The following is a 14,596-nucleotide window of genomic DNA, read 5'->3' as shown; positions in this document are numbered from 1 at the left end:
TTGCTTTCCGAGCTGTGATTCGTAATTGGGCAATTCTCGAAAAAATGTCCCGTGCGTAACGCGAAGTTTTATTCAAGTAACTATTAATTAAATATGGGATTAACTGTTATGCTTCGATAGTATATTAAAGCATGTATTATTCCCCAACAGCATTATTTTATAAAGGCTTTGGTTAGCTGGGGAAAATAAAAAAACTTATCGTTACGCACGTGACATTTTTTCGCGAATCGCCCAATTGGGATTTTTCACTAGTCCACAAGTTATTCATCAGCAAAAATATAATTTTTATCTTCGTCTTAGAGTCCGGCAAACTTAACCCATTCCTTGCCCCGGCCGATACAGGATCGGCCGCGCAGTTTGTGTTAATACTGCCCCGGCCGATTCAGGCTCGTCGCAAGAAAATGGTTCCTAACTGCCCTCGACGATCCTGTGTCGTCACGGCGTTTCTAGCAGTTTTTGCCTCGGCCGAATGTGTGTCGGCGATCCTTCCAGGGGCAGAACCCTGTTATTGCGCTTCTCTGTTGTGTTCTGGAGCTTTTAGGGGAGCGGTAATCAAGCTCTTTTCTTAGACAAAAGGGAATGTAACTTATAGTATTTCACGGAACTTGTTGTAATTTATTTTATTTTACTAAGATATTAACTTTTCAAGTACTCTTGAATAGGACACTTATAATGCTTCAAATAACCAGGCATTATAATTTTATATTTTCGTGGAAGCTTTGTTTCTTAGCATTCTGGCATTTGAACTCCTGATGAACAAGTGTGAAAATATTTCCTTACATATTTATCAATATTTCTATGCCTGAATAAAGCAAATAAACAGAAATATGTTTTTCTTGTTATCAAAAATCCACCTTCTAACGCAAGAATCCTTCACTAAATTGTTCATAATCCTCAAATTTTATAATTTACTAGCTGCGTGCCCGGCGTTGCACGGGCTACCTAAAAAATGTAAGAGCAGTCCAGTTGATGCTTTTGTAGTACACTGACACTAGTTTCTAACGCGTTAAGGAATAAATAAATGCGCGTAAAGCAAGGTTTGCAAAACACCAGTAAAACATATTTTTGCCAAAACACCTCATCAACGTTAATAATCGTTATCAATGATACAAGTTATGAGTACATTTTCAGTCAGCACAAAAGGGGAAAATATATGCATTATCAACTATAATCCTTACTCACGTTAAACTGAATTACATCTGATAGTCTATATCGGAAATATTTATGCACAATAACAATCCGCTTTTTACATAAAATAGTCTACTACCCGGCGTTGCCCGGGTGTTTATTAATGCAACATACCACTCAGATAAATATTTGGATGGATTCTATCCACATGGTCGTACAAGAATTACATCATTACATTCCAGGTACAAACCCTCAAAGAACTCAAATAACTTGTAAATCACTCATTTACTTTACGACGTGCACGGTCCTCCTCTAAAATGAAAGTTATGTCATGTGACGCGTATTTAACAATCAGGCTTAAACAAAAAAAAAAAAAAAAAAAAACAGCAAAATTTTGCTGCAGATTACGGCAAAATAATCGAAAAGTAAACAACTTAAACACCCTGATTACAGGAAAAGCCTTAAAACAAAAGCCTAATTTTATTTCTTTATATTCGAGAAAAAGAAATGGCAACAGATCTTTCATCTCAATGATTTTCTTCACGCTGTAAATTTTAATAAAAGCGTTCATCCGGAAAGTTGAGTTGAAGCACTGAATAATAATTTGAATGGAGGAAAGCCTTCGAAAAATAGTGATTTGATTTTGAGATCTAAGAGTCATAATTAAAAGTTTTTAATTGATATCTCCGCTAATTATTATCGGAGAATTATGTTAAATAGCCAAACATGAAGACGGGAGGATTACGAATCCATCGATACCTGGTTCGATGGTCAGTTCACTGTCGTTCGGGAGAAGAAGCTTGGACATAGATAGATAGATAGATAGATACTCAGATTTTATATGTATAAGATTTTACACAATATTATTTTTTTAATTATCTTACATATCTTAATTTTGTACGAGTATGTTTTTTTTATTATTATAATGTGTTTACTACGTTTTTTTATTTATTTGTACACTATTATTATTTTTATTACTTATTTATTTTTAAATCATGATATTTTGAAACGTAAATTATATCTTTTTATAATTGCGGCACCATTTGATGGATTTTTAGTGATACGGTTTTGAATATTTTTTATTTCACGAAAAAAAAAAAAATGACGACCGCATTGACTATACGTAAAAGTTGACTATGTAAAACATAAAATAGATACGACAGTACAAATAAAATGAAAATGATAATATCTTGAGTTCTTTTGTTGTACGCTTTACTCATAAGAAACGAAACATTCCTTTTCTCCCATTCTTTTTCAGATTTTATTTATTGTCTTAAAATAGCTCCAATGTTTTAATTGTACCTTCTTTTATGAGATTTTAAAAAGATAAATTAAATATTTGGTTTCTTTTCAATAATCAAATTGCCATAATTAGTAAATAATCCTATGAAACTAACTAAAATTTATCCAAGTATGTTTAAAAAAAAGATTTAAAATCCGACTCGATTTCAAGCAAGATCTCCTTTTTTTCCCTTCTGAAGACATGTTCCGTCATATAAGCATAAAAGCTTGCTTTGAAATTCCTTTCTGAGCTAAACTGTTTTGTTGTAAGAAAATAATGTGGAAGGGTTGACCACAAAACACTAAAACCTTTTGACAATTCTTTGAATGGAACTAACTTGCTCGGATGTTTGGAAAGAGGGTCCTTGGAGAATACAGACCTCCCAGTCGGTCTAGTTATTCCTCTCTCAGCTGGGGGCTTTTAGTTGCATGCACAAAAGTATCCTTTAGGGAAATGGGGGATTAGCCGCAAGTTTTGATCTTTTGTAATCATTTATCTTTAAAATACTTCCCACGCTTGAGCAACTGATATCTGGGCATTCAGAAGGGATTTAAAAGTCACCTGAATTACGATAAAAGTCGACCATAGTCCTGCCATCAAAGGGATGTCTCTGTGTTTATTGGTCGTTTTGAAGTGTCACAATATATCAAAAGGCGCCGAAGAATACTTTTTATCCTCTTAGAATATCATTCCCACACTTAAAGCGTTTTTGTCTATTCAATTCGCATGCTCACACGTTGGATCGATCAGTCAATTGTTTGAAGAATGTTTTGTTGAGGCCTTTTGAAAGATAGATCATCTTACATTTAACAGTAAAAGAAAAAAAAAAGATATACTGAGATAAAAGCAAAAAGAAAAATAAATCAATAAAATAATTAGTGTTATGAAAATAATTTTTTTCGTCCAATCCTCTATTGTTTCTTATTTTCCTGTTATGTACTGCGTAAATGTATGAATATTTCAGCACATATTAGCAACCTTGTATTTTATTGCACTATTTAATTCAGTGCTTAAAAACAAATAAAGCGAAGCGATTTTCGAATGCAAGCTGAACAGCAAAAACAACATTAAAATACCGATAGCAAAATGGGGAGAAAAGTGTTATTACAATGTAGCAAAAAGCAACCCCGTTTCGTTATCTGCGGCATGCGCGTTAAGGGTTTTCGGGCTGGTCATGGAATGGGTTAAAATACATACAATAACTACGCAAAAGTTCATGATTCAAAAGATTGGAATGAAAATGAAGTAACACTTCCATCCAACCAATGTCAGTTAAAAATTTCTCAGTGCTCCATTTCTCAATCCAAAAAATGGGACATTTCACCGTCCCATAACCATATATGCCTCGGACAACGGGATAGGCTACCGAAAAACGGGGTTGTCCCGTTCAAAACGGGACGTATGGTTATGGTATACTCTAAGGGCGTCCAGAAATTAAATTTTTGGGAGAGCGGAAATTCTCAATTTGCCGAATAAAACTCCAAATTTTGACGAATTATGATAATTTTGCCGAATAAAATTCCAAATTTCGCCAAAATATGATAATTTTCCCGAATGGAACTCCAAATTTTTCCAAATAGTAATACTTTTTCCAAGTTTTGCCGAATAATTATGATTTTGCCTAATCGTCTGACAATATTTGCCGAATAAGGAAATTTTTGGAGGGTCACCTCCCATGGGACGCCCCTGCATATACCCTATTTCACGAAGCAAAACTTTCATTTATGCGAGGGGTAATTCGCAACTCCAATAAACCATAGGTGGCGCTGCAGTCACTGTCTAATGGCGGATGAAAAAGGTAAAACAAACCAATGCCGTAACTTATATAACTTGCTTTGACGCTTAGTGAATGGCAAAAATTTTTCATCGTGGTTGTAGGAAGCTTTCTTTTTTATTCTTCTGAAATTACATTACACATAAACTGTCTGAAGCCTATAATTTAACCCAAAGAAAACACACGGAATGAAATGTTTTACCTTTTTCTTTAGTATTGTTTATCACCGCAAGGTAGCGTATTCAAGCTCTGGAGTTGCGAATAGAACTCAACCCTCTAGTAGACTCGTGCGAAATCATCTACATAAATAAAACAAAGAATATGTATGTATATATATATATATATATATAAAGAATATGTATATATATATATATATATATATATATATATATATATATATAATATTCTTAAGGAACATACATACACACACACACATATATATATAAATATATGTGTGTGTGTGTGTGTATGTTCCCTATACAAATTCACAGTTTACGTCGGATCGCTATTAAACTTGGCAGGAAGGTACTTGGGCACCCCAGAAAAAACATGGGGGGGGGGGGGGGGTCGAACGCAATTCGTTCGAATTTAAATTTTAGGACCCGAAAATGGCATTAAGTGGCTTTTTCTACCCGAAATAGTTATCCGATCAGTTCGATTTTAACGCCATTCGAAAGCCCTCGAAAAGTACCCATAAAAGTTATTCATATCCTTCGAATTCAAAAAAAAAGAAAAAGTCTGAAAAATCACCGGGAAAAAATTTAAAAGCACCTTTAAGCCTCATGAAACTCTATTTTCATGTCGAAAAACAATCGTTTGCGCGATCTCATGTTAAATTAGCGTTCAGAAGGTTCCCACTTTTTTTTTTCTCGGTTGTGACTCAATTCGCAACTCCAGAGCTTGAATACGCTACCTTGCGGTGATTAACAATGCTAAAGAAAAAGGTAAAACATTCCGTTCCACGTGTTTTCTTTGGAGTAAATTACAGGCTTCAGACAGTTTATGGTGTAATGTAATTTCAGAAGAATAGAAAAAAAAGCTTCCCACAAACACGATGGAAAATTGCTGTCATTCACTAAGCGTCAAAGCAAGTCATAAGTTACGGCGTGTGTTTGTTTTACCTTTTTCATCCGCCATTATACAGTGGCTGAAGCGCCCTCTATAGTTTATTGGAGTTGCGAATAAAACTTTGATTTTGTTTTGAGGTAAAAATTTTCCCTTTTGATTATTATTTGGTGATTTATCTTCTTTATTTTATTTTTTTTTAATTTAATTTTTTTGTTTTTAGCATTTTAGTTGTATTTATGGAGGGTTGCGTTTAATTTATTCGGGAATTTTTTTATTCGCCGTTTTTTTTTCCTCAATTTCACAGTATTTTTTTTCCTATAATTGAAGCATAATTGTTGACCATACGTCACTTGACATAATTTTTTTTTTAGAGGTAGATACCGTGCAAAGCCGGGCGATGTAGCTAGTATTTAATAAAGTTTATTATACACAATAAGTTTAGTCTTCATGCAGTCCTCCCATTCTTAAATTCATTTTTATTAAACACGTTTTTTAAAAAAACCTTTTGCGTCTTTTATCAAGATATTCATCTCTATATCACACCTAGATCAAGTGTAAAGATATTAGCAATTGACAAACTGATTATGATGAGTTGGTGTTTTTGATAACAATATATGGCTTATCTGAGTAAGATTTCGTAGACCGGTATTAAGTCCAAATGAAATTTCAAAAAATGACTGCGATAAATGAACTTTGCTTTCATAATTTTGTCCTGTTTCAGAGGCAAAGGGTAAAACTTCGCAAAGGAATTTGACGATAAGCTACTTTTGTGTCACAATCGAGTAATATCGTGTAAAATTAAAATTAGAATCGTTTAAAGTTGTTAAGAATGTTCTACGTGCGAGCTATATTGTGACGTGTATGTATTATCATCTTTTAAATTAACGTTAGCTCAATAGTATGTTTTTGGCTAATTTCAGAGTAATAGTGAAAATTGGTAAAGTAACTATTAAATTAATTTTCTGTGAAAAAGGAAGCAATTTTCCATCTCATAATTTCATTAAGAGGGATGGTGCAGTGTTGTTCCGTGTAGTGGATATATATATATATATATATACCTGCGAAAAAATTAAATAATTTTAGAACATAGAAACAAGTTTTTCAAAGCTAATCAGGGCCGACTAGAGACCATGTAAGCCTATTCGTAAACTAGGGTTTTCCCGGTCTTTGAGGCTCAAAGTCCAAGTAGAGAATTTTATAAGTCTTATGAAGGAAGGGAGCCCCGGCAATCACAGTAACAAGAGACCCGTCTTGACTCTCGGCGGCCCTGACGCTAATGTCCATGAATGAACGACTTTGGTCACCAAGGTATAACTAATTTGATCAGCAGCTATCAATGATGAATATGTTGAATGACGCGAACACGATAAGCGAGAAATTCTTAATTTCTTGGTTTATCCCTTTTTTTTTGCCAATATTTCAAAGTTTCATCCCTCTTTCAAAATATAAAAAAAGGTAAGACTGAATCTGAAAAACATACGGGGAGGGGGAGGATTTCGTGTTGTCGAACTGGGGAAACAACAATTTCTTCACAGCTCTGTGAAAAGTGCCACACGATAAATACAGCTGTGATGCCAAATTTCTGACCCTTTGAAGGGAAATCTAATTTTCTTTTCTTCATATATTGTCGTAAATAGCACTGTAAGCGAGTGCCCGGTTGGCCGAATTGGCTAGAGCGCTGGAATGGAAACCCAAAGATTGTGAGTTCGGGCCTCAGTCCTCTTTTACTTGCGTACCTTTCTTTCTTTCCTTAAGTTTTTAGAAATATGTAAATACATCAGGGGCGGAGCCAGAAATTTTTGAAAACAGGGGAGCAAGTTTCAATGCCCAGCGTTATACCTCCAACATAAAAAAGTATCAGTTAAGCAGGGGTACCAAGCTCCCTCAAGGAGGATGGCGCACCCCCTCATATACTACGGATCCCCCGCCCCCTCCCGAAATGAGATCAAAACCCTTTCAAGTTATCCGCACTCCCCTCCCTTAAAGTTTTCGATGACGCAACCTGCGTATTGCGCCATCATATTCCCTCAAATTTTCATCAAAAGTAATATTTCTTCATAGAAACAAGCTGAACACTTTATCTTTGAATATATTGTTTTTTTTTTTTTTTTTTTGAAAATGAACAAAAGCAGTGGCCCAGTAAACGAACCCAGTCAATCCTTTGAATTATGACGGGCCCAAATAATCGGTATTCGGACAAATCACAAGGGAGCATGCCAATAAAATCATGACACGAAGTTTGCATGTAAAGCTTTTAAATGCCAACCACATGTAAAGATTTTTTTTGCCGGCACTGTAATGAGTGAGTTTAAAGTAAAATACAACTGTTTCGTAATTTGATGGCGGAGCTCACTCCAGTTTTCCCTCGCACTGAGAACCCATGCAGTAAAGACAGTTTTACAGAGATTGGTCGATATAATCCAAATAGCTTAATGGGTTTGCCAAATGGGGGCTGATTTATGATTTCCCTTCCGCTTCCATTGTGTTACTTTACTTCCGTTTCATATCAAACCTTTACCTTTACCACGCTAAAAGAAGTATTGTCCATTTTTCAGGAGGAGGCACTTCGCCACGCCTCCTCGAACGCAGAGTTCCATTTTACGCGGAGGTGATCGGTAAGCAATCCACGCGCTTCTAAAGGAGACAAAACCAGACATCCTTAACTTGGGCGTGCATTTTAATGAGCAAAAAAGTCTTAGTGTCCTTTACATCACTTGCTTCACTTGTCTGTTGCCATTTTAGTTATTCTCACATTTTAAAAACTGCTGCTTTTACAACAAAATGCCATGATCCGAATATACTTTCTGCCGAAAAGAGCGAAATAGAGTCATCGAATACCACGTGACGAGGGAGGAGTCAAGCGCCTTCTCGTAGAAAACGGACAATATAACTTAATTGTAAAACACAACTGCAACACACATTCCAAGTCTGTTGCATGAACTACACTGGTTTCATTATATTTCCGGAATGTTTCACGATGCTGTTGTTAGTGTTACCAGACATACGGATTTTGTCTAGACCAACGGTGCCCCCCCCCCCCCCGCAAGTAAAATGGCACAAGTTATCCACAATTTTTCTCAACCCTGTTTTCTTTTTAATTTTTAGCTTTCCTTTTTATTTTATTTTATTTTTTAAATACTTTTCATTTATTTATTTATTTTTAATTATTTTTATTATTTTATTAGAAAAGTTCTGTGCTACGCCAATGACATACACACGCACACACAAACTAAATAAATAAATGAAATAAAGTATAAACAGAATAAAATAAAAGAAATAATTTGAATTTAAAAAAAATCAAGAATTTAAATAAACAAATTTGTAAAAAAAATTAAATCTTCCCCCACCCCGATCTTTGATGGAGCAAGTTGTGCCATAAACCCCCCCCCCACCCCTCCTGTGGACACCCCTGGTTTAGACATACCGAATTTTAAGCCCTCGTCTGTAATAATGACCGTACTCCGGAAAAATTTCAAAGAGAATAACGTGTTGTCCTTATAGTTTGTTTCTGTGCGAAGGTATTGAATACTCATGTTATAGCACAAAGAGTTGTTGATAGATTTTCCATCAAAATATTCAATTATTATTTTTAAAAAAAAATCTATTTTGTTCATTTTTTTAATTATAAGATTTTTTAACTTTATTTGATCAAAATTTAAATGCTCTGTTTAAAATTTATAAAAAAGTTCTATGAAATGTAAAAATAGCCAAACTATTTCTATCAAAAGCTCAATCAATGAAAAATTATAACCACACGCACACCCCAACTCATGAAAGGTGCTGGAACTTAACCTGTGAAAATTTTAATTACCCTATCTACAGCGAGAGGGGAAAAAAAAAAAACAACAAACATGTGACATCAGTCCAATTGAGAAGCAAATCTCCCTCAGTTACACCTTAGCAATAGGATTACGCAGCCCCATATCACAAAAGCGGATCTTTTTTTTCCTTTTCCAAAATTTACATCTGTTAGCTGGGTGTCATAGTCCATAAAACTTGCATAAGAGATTGAAGTCCAGTCACCACTCTTTTGAACCATGAGAGCAAACGTTGTGCAGGAGATAAAAGAAAATAAAGGGATGACGCGATCCGTGGAAAACTTCCTGCACATTTCACATGATGACAGATGAAGAAAAGAAGGCAGGTTTTGATAAAAGGAGGAACGAAAACGATACAACCCTGACAAGGACTTTAAAATTTCTTTGTTTCGTTTTTTTTTCTTCTTCTTACACTTATATTCCTTTTTCTTTTTGCTTCAGTTTCTCTCTCTTTATTTTCTCTTCTTACATTAAAACAACTTTCAAATTAAAATTCACTGTTTCAGGCAAATCTGGGACGATGAGCAGGGAAATTTTGGTGCCCGTCAGAAATAAATTTTACGGGTCCCCTTCCATATTGTTTAACCCCTACGTCCCTACATATATTTCACCCCTCGTTTTAAAAATCTCGGGACCCTTCAGGCTCGCCCCCCTCCCCCCTGCACGCCTCTGTCGATGAGAAGCTATGTCAACCTAGTCGAAAACTAGGGACAGGGATGCCCTGATGGGAGGTCACGGAAGGTCACTGTGACCTCCCAAAAATTTCTTTTTTCGGCAAATTTGGTCTGGCGATTCGGCAAAATTTGGAGTTCCATCCGGCAAAATTATCGTCATTTGGTGAAATTTGGAGTTCTATCCGGCAAAAATATCATAATATGGAGTTCCGTTCGGCAGATTGAGAGTTTCCGCCCTCCCTGAAATTTAAGTTTAAGGCACCTCTGACTAGGGAATCTTTGGGGGCCTGGCTCGGTAAAAGATAACTTTCATGGGGTGACGTACCACGCAGAGTAAATCGCAAATCAGGAATGTGATGGCACCGAAACGCGCCACTACCACGTTCCGGTATTTTTCGTCTAGGCAAAACGCCGTTCCGAAATATCTTTAAAATTAACACTTGTTTTTACTTCCTTTTAGAAAAATGGAAGTATTGTATTCGCGAAAAAATTTTCACTCAAAAATCAGCCTTAATTTCCATTTTGCTTACCCCCGAATTAATATTGAGTTTTTTTTTTTTTCAACCCGACCACACGCGGATAAGTGCCTAAGAACGTATCACTCGAAATATCCATTTTGACATTCCCCGAGTTAATTACAATGACTTTTCTCGTGACGTCCGTATGTACGTATGTATGTATGTGCGTATATGCGTATGTGCGGATGTATGTCGCAGAACTCAAGAACGGTATGTCCTAGAAAGTTGAAATTTGGTATGTAGACTCCTAGTGAGGTCTAGTTCTAAGGGGTCTTTTCCCCCTTTTTGGGGGAAAATCATTGTTAATTTTGATGGATACTCAAGTTGTGTTATAATTTGGTGGACACTTGGCGATATATCGCCAGTCTTTTGGTCACCAAGTTTTGTCGCCAACCTGGCGACAAATTTGGCGATTTTTTTTTTTTTTTTTAATTTTAAATCTGGTTTCAATTTGACCACTGGTGGTGATATTTAGAGAGTAAACTATTGAATCACATTAAAATTGCCAATAATGGGTAAATGACATTAAGTGGGAGTAAAAGGAAGTCATGTGATGCACACATCAGCTCGTTTATTTTATTTCAAACTAAATTTCTCCCCAAAGCATATAAAATTGACTCTGTTAAATTTTAATCCTTCCTAAAATTGGTATTTAATAAAATCTTTTCAAACCATGTAGTTAAGGTTTTTAAAACTGTTCATAAGCTTATTTTCAAAATTAGAGCACAGTGAAACGAAGAATTCCACAGTGAACTTGTCCACATTTGTCAAAGTTGTTTGGTGTCAGACATTAAGTTTTATTTCAGTATCGTGTACAAGTAACCAATAAATAACGCATGATTTTTCATGCACCAACGTTGAAAATAACGTTAATATTTAGTAAATTTACGCAATTATATTGCACATGATTCAATTATTCACTCCTTTTCCTGGATAATCCTCCAGCTCCCTCATATCAATCTGTGAACAAAGCACGACAACAACGATACGGATTAATAAAATTCCCACCCGTCCATTCTTGCTTTTTGGCAAGAAACAATGGGGATGTTTCCTTCAGTCAAAAGTACTACTTTTAGTCATTGAAATTGGTTGAATAAGCAAAAACGAGCTGATGTATGCATCACATGACTTCCTTTTACTCCAATTTAACGTCATTTCCCCATTATTGGCAATTTTAATGTGATTCAATAGTTTACTGTATAAATATCACCAACAGTAGCCAAATTGAAACCAAATTAAAAAAAAAAAAAAGAAAATCCGTCAAATTTGTCGCCAAGTAGTTGACGATAAAACTTGGCGACCAAAAGACTGGCGATATATCGCCAAGTGCCCGACAAATTACAACACCACTTGAGTTTACATCGAAATTAACAATGATTTTCCCCCCTAAAGACCCCTTTCGAAACACCTGAATGCAAACAAAAGGGGAGGTGCGCAACTAGACCCCACTAGGAGTCTACGTACCACATTTCAACTTTCTAGGACATACCGTTCTTGAGTTATGCGACATACATACGCACATACGCACGTACGCACTTACGCACATGAGTGATTCCATACCAACTCAACCAAAATATAAAAAGTTGGTTGCATGACCGACTCGGATTTTCTTTAAATTTGGTACACATATTGATGATATAGAGGCATGAAAAAGTCCAAATTTTTAGGTTCCTGCTCCACTTATTTTTTGAGATACGGGTCCTCGAAGTTTGTCCACCCGCTCAAAATGCCAAGAAAGTGATGTCATTTAATTTTTTTTTCTTAAAATTTCTACTCATGCAATATGGAAGTGTTTGGTATCTATGAAAATAAGTCACTCCAGGCATTCAGGAAAAAAATATTACAATGTTTAAAATGAAAACGGTTAAGGTACAGTACTCTTAGAAGTTTACTGCCACAAAAATTTGATTTTGCCGATTTCGCTGAAATTGAGACATTGATTCCAAAAAAAGGGAAACAAAACCAATGGTTTGCTCACTTTCTGGTAGTCTACTGGTGTTCCCTATAAATAACTACACAATAAATTATTTGGGTTTCACACTCCTTCTTGGAAATATTTAAGCTGAAAGACAACCCATAAGTCAAAAAAACGCAATTTTGACCATATTGGCAGCCGTTTTTCTCCTAAAGGGAGAGCACTAGGAACTTATTTCTTTTTTTTAAGTAAGCTACTGATATGTTAGCCATACACAGGAGAAGAGTTTACTTTTGGTTATTATTTGCATAAAGAGATATGCCGCTGATAGCATATGCATGTTTTCCTCGTAATACCATATGCTTGTATTCGTCCCCTCAGACTTTACAATAATAGGAAAGAAAAATAATGCATTTATTAATTGTACTATATCTAGAAGAATTCAAAAAAATTAACATATTACTGCATTTAAAAAAATATTTTTAAAAAAATTCTGTATTTTATATTAATATTAGGCATTTGATGAAAGCAGAAAATAGACATTTTTTTTTCCAAAACTGAGCAATTTGCATTCATAATTGTAAAGTACTAAATAATTTTTTTACAAATCAGTTTAAAAAAAAGGAATTAAAAAAAATTTATCACACAAGCAATATAAGTTGAATTTAGCATAATATTGAAAATTGATGCAAACATAATTTTATTTAGCTGCAAGCTTAAGTTCCTGTATTTTTTCCTTCCCCACAGCAGATACTTTAATCTGATGAGTATATAAGGTGTTCAATATAAGGTGTTCTTTTAGATCCAAAAAGACGTTATTCAATCGTCAATATCAATTCATCATGGTCGTTTTTCATTGCTATCTTCATTTTATGGGGTTACACAAGGTGTCCTTGACACATTTTAAAAATTTCTAGAAAAGCAACAAATTGTCGTGTGAATATGCAGTTTGCGCCATAATGCTTCACTGTTCAAGAATTTTTATGACATCGTAAAAAAAAATGAAAAAAGAAAAAATGTAATTCTAAGTGATCGCTGTGTCGTCACAGTAAGAAAAACACGTCATGTGAGTTATTTAATCATGTAATTAAATAGAAAGCAATACCTTTTTAGAATATCATGCAGTTTTTTTTCTTTCTTTTTTAATGCAATTTCTGAGTAAGTGTTCAGCCGCTCTTCGAGTCTTACTGTTTCTAGTTCGCTTTTCGTTTCAGTGGTGTATTTTCGTAATCTAGCCGCCAGATATCTCCAAATATGTTAAATTAAGTTTAAATCTGGCGATTAAGGAGATATTTTTAAGTTTAAGGACAATTTTTGAGGCTCCAAACGCAAACGTGTGCTTCTTATCGTTATCTTGATTAAAAATTAAATAAATAAATAAATAAAAACAAATTTGTTTCCGATTACCAAATTTTGGGCTAATAGTTTAAAATTGTTTTTTTTTAATATTTAAATGAACAGCATTATTCATTATTTCATCAAAAAATTCGAAACTTCCAAGTCCTGATGCTGATATGCACCCTCACACTAGAACACCTTCACCATCCTGAACTGATCCAACTAAGTTCTTAAGATTAAATTCCTCATTTTTTCTTCTATTGACAGATATACAAGAATTTAACCCAAAATATTGAATTTATTTTTATCTATAAGTAAGACGTTGTTCCAAAACGTTTTGAGCTTATTTATCATTGATTTTTATGATGGAAAGCGTAAGCTTACTGTTTTTCACACGAACAAGAAAATTTCTGCGTGAAGAGGTCCCCTTTAATCCAGCTAATTAGAGAACTTGGCGAACAATTATAGGTGAAAATTAAACATAAAATATTTCATTCAATTCTGTAGAAACTTTTTCAGCACTTAAATGTGTATTTTTCATAATTTTTTTAACTGTAAATCTTCGATCACGCTTTTTTAACTTTGCCAGTTAACCTTTTCTTACCTTGTTTTCGATCCTATTCTTGACTTTAAATCATTTTATCAAGCACTTCACTATAGAATGGTATAAATTAACTAATTTAGAGACATTTTAAACCGGTTTATGTCTACTGTGAAGGGAAAAAATCAATTTCGAATCGTATTTGTTGTTTTCTACGCATACCTGTCATTTAAAAATAATAAGCAGAATGTTGGGGAATAAATAAACAAAAAATTAAAGGCAAATGACTTTACAGTGTCATTACAATGCAATAATAATAAAAAAAAACCACATATGATAATTTTAATCATGAATTTATTCGAAAATATTTCAGTGTACGATGACTTTTGTGGCGTATTTTTTCTCTGTCTCTTCGTTTTTTCACAAATTTCAAAAATAAAATCTGGCAATATTTTGAAAAAAAACTACTAGGTTTTATTCAGAATGGCATAGGAATGGTGTGAAAAAAAATGGACTTCATATTCGAATTCAGTTTTGCGT

Source organism: Uloborus diversus, chromosome 6 (assembly GCF_026930045.1).
Source record: "Uloborus diversus isolate 005 chromosome 6, Udiv.v.3.1, whole genome shotgun sequence".
Taxonomy (NCBI): Eukaryota; Metazoa; Arthropoda; class Arachnida; order Araneae; family Uloboridae; genus Uloborus; species Uloborus diversus.
Note: the sequence above shows the minus strand (reverse complement) of the source record.